The sequence below is a fragment of the Bacillus rossius genome, unplaced genomic scaffold, assembly GCF_032445375.1.
Source record: "Bacillus rossius redtenbacheri isolate Brsri unplaced genomic scaffold, Brsri_v3 Brsri_v3_scf250, whole genome shotgun sequence".
Lineage (NCBI taxonomy): Eukaryota > Metazoa > Arthropoda > Insecta > Phasmatodea > Bacillidae > Bacillus > Bacillus rossius.
Genome location: NW_026962427.1, coordinates 28,640 through 31,758, shown reverse-complemented (window position 1 = coordinate 31,758; position 3,119 = coordinate 28,640). Strand labels below are relative to the sequence as shown.

The window sequence follows — 3,119 nt, the reverse complement described above, 5'->3', positions numbered from 1 at the left end:
AACTTCCAAATTATTACAAAATCACTCGATTATTATACATACATAAACACACATGTATTTTCCGAATAAGTGAGAAATGCAGGCCGATGAAAGTCAAATTTCGTTTCGGAAATTAAATCTCGCACAACTACCGACACATAACCAAACTTGCGTACATTTACATAGCATTAACCCTCTAAATAATAAACAAATGAAAGCAGAAAAAACAACATCGCTACCCACCGCGCGCGCTCCTGGCGGCGGGAGTAGGAACTACTTTGCACACAGACCGACATAGCCCCCTGCCAAAAACAGTAAAATAAATAATATATATAAGTCTTTTGGCGGGAAAAAATTTCTCAACCGCCTGGGAGCACCCTAGTGTGTGCCTGTCTTTAGGTTATGTTACTTTTAACTTCATTTTCTACAGGCAGACGCGAGGGTGCTCGCCCATTATTTTTATTTTTTTAAATTCTTTCCTACCTTTGGTGTGCCATGCAAGAATTTATCGTCAAAATGGCGGCCCCGAGTGCAAATTTCTCGTCTGCACTGCTGGCTGGATGATTATGTGATGTTTTGAAGGAGGGTGTTTTTTTTTTTGTTTGGATTTTGTGTGAGGGGGGGAGGGGGCTGGGCTAGCTTTTTTTTTTTTTTAAATTTTCTAAACATTCATCTCTTATGTAACAGTGTTCAGCATTAAAAAATTTAAAAGAAGAGGCACTTACTCATCAATTTCAAAACAGCCTATGAAGAAAAATAAAAAAAATTTAAATTCATTCCAGTTTTATACATTCATGATTTGATCACATGTATAACTTTTCTTTTTTATTACCTTATTTAATTTTATTATTATTACTACTATTGCTGCTACAACCTAGAAGATACCTCAGTGATACTAATACCTGCTGGTAAAGTTAAAGGTTTCACCTTTCTTTCTTTAAACATATCACAATACCTTTCTTGAGTTAAATATTATCTAATGGCTTTAAGAAGTTATGGTAATGTTCATCAGTTATAGAGTGTGGGTTTGTGTGTGTGTGTGAGAGTGTATTTTGAAGAGGGCTTTGGTGGTTGGGATGGTGAGGGTGGTGGGTGTTGTGTGTGGGGAGGGGGGGGGGGGGGGGGGAAGTAAAAGAGTGTTCATTACACGATTTCTCCTGTTGTTTGTAACAATCACACCTGGTATAGCTATTTCGAGTGGCAAATACAAACTGCAAAAAAAAAACATCTATATCATTGCCAACGGCCATATCACGATGAACACACCGGTTCTCGTCCGATCACCGAAGTTAAGCATCGTCGAGCGTGGTTAGTACTTAGATGGGTGACCGCTTGGGAACACCACGTGCCGTTGGCACTACTATTTTGCACCCTACAGAAAAAAATTTTTTTTTAAAAATTTCAATTTTAAATTTTTTTTTCCCCCACAATCACCACATTTCCCCCCCCCCCCCCCCCCTAACACACACACACACACACACTCACTCTCTATCAATCAATCAATCAATCAATCAATCAATCAATCAATCACTCACTCACTCACCCACCCAGCAGCAGCTGTGAATCTTTGCATGTGTATACCTCATACAAAATTCAAAGTGAAAAAATAAATAGATAAGTGTATATGTATGTATGTATGTATGTATGTATGTATGTATGTATGTATGTATGTATGTATGTATGTATGTATGTATGTATGTATATATGTATATATATATATATATATATATATATATATATATATATATATATATATATATATATATATATATATATATATAAACACACACACACACACCTATTTTGAAGTTTCTCTGTTTCAGTGGGCAGTTATGTATAATAATGAGAGATTCAAAAAGACGTTGATAACAATGTCATCAATGCCTGTTTAGTGTGCTCATTTGTTGGATGGTCGGCAGCAATACTAGAGGTGGTACAGCTGTAACCTGTAAAATTGTACCTGCAATGTGTTGTGTATGGAAAAAAATAAAAATTATATCATCTAAATTTTTGTTATCCAACAATAACCTTCCCATCAATGCATGATGTCACAGTAGCCATAGCTCTACTCTTTCTGCCATATAACATTGGGGGAAAAAAAAAAAAAAGGAGCTATTAGAATAATAACAAAAGATAAAAAATCATCTAACTGCAGACCAAAATTCAAAAAACTTAAAGTCCTGACTGCCATAAATGAATACGTTCTAGAAACTTTTTATTCATTCTTAAGAAAAAGAAGAAAAAAAAAATTATTATTTTTTTTTTTTTTTTTTTTTTTTTTAGATATTCGCACATAGGTATAACACCAGAAATGCTAGTAAATTGAGGATAGTTGAACATAACACTAGGCGATTTGAAAATGGACTAAATTACTTGGGAGTAAAACTTTACAACTTAATATCACAGAAAATAACTAAAACAATTTACCAGTATTAAAAAAAAAAACAGTAAAAAAAATTCTTCTAGAATATCCTACCTACCCTCTGAAGCTATTCTTTAATTTGATTGATAATAGAGAAATTGAACTGTTAATTTGTTGAATGGACTTGTGATAACAGCTGCTTCATGTTTTGCATAAAGTTAAATTGTGTAACATGTTATGTATTTTTTTTTTTTGAAATTTTTTTTCTTGGTAACTTGCATCATGTAAATATTAATTGTCTGCACATACATGTTCTATATCCCGGAGCCTTGACTCCACGTGGGATCAACAGAACAAAAATACAAAAAAAAAAAAAAAATCCAGCTCACTAATCTAGGTGCATTTTGCTAACAATATTTGGAATATATATATATATTTTTTTTTGTGTAACATGCAAATTCTGTATTATTCTGCACACATTATTTATAATCTTCTATCATTTTCTTAGATAATAACTATTAATTCATAAAATAGATTGTGTGTGCATAACCTCCTGGAAACATTTGCACTTACCTCCTACTTTACTTTTTCATTTAAGCAATCCTATTCGCATGTATACACTTAGGTTGCAGCATCGAAATTGTGTAAAATTCAAAGTGTGTATTGCCTGAAAAAAAAAAAAAAAAAAAAAAGACATACCAAATATTTGCATACAGCGACACACTACATATTTGCACACAGTGGAGTTTTGCGGTAATTAACCTAGCACAATTTACCA

The 3,119-nt window shown here is 33.2% G+C and overlaps 1 non-coding gene across 1 annotated transcript; it reads left to right on the top strand.

The window, feature by feature from the left end:
- The first annotated feature begins 1,217 nt into the window (after window positions 1-1,217).
- LOC134543939 (5S ribosomal RNA) lies at window positions 1,218-1,336 on the top strand. Its single transcript, XR_010077382.1, has one exon. It is a non-coding gene; the product is annotated as a 5S ribosomal RNA (ribosomal RNA).
- Window positions 1,337-3,119: the final 1,783 nt, after the last annotated feature.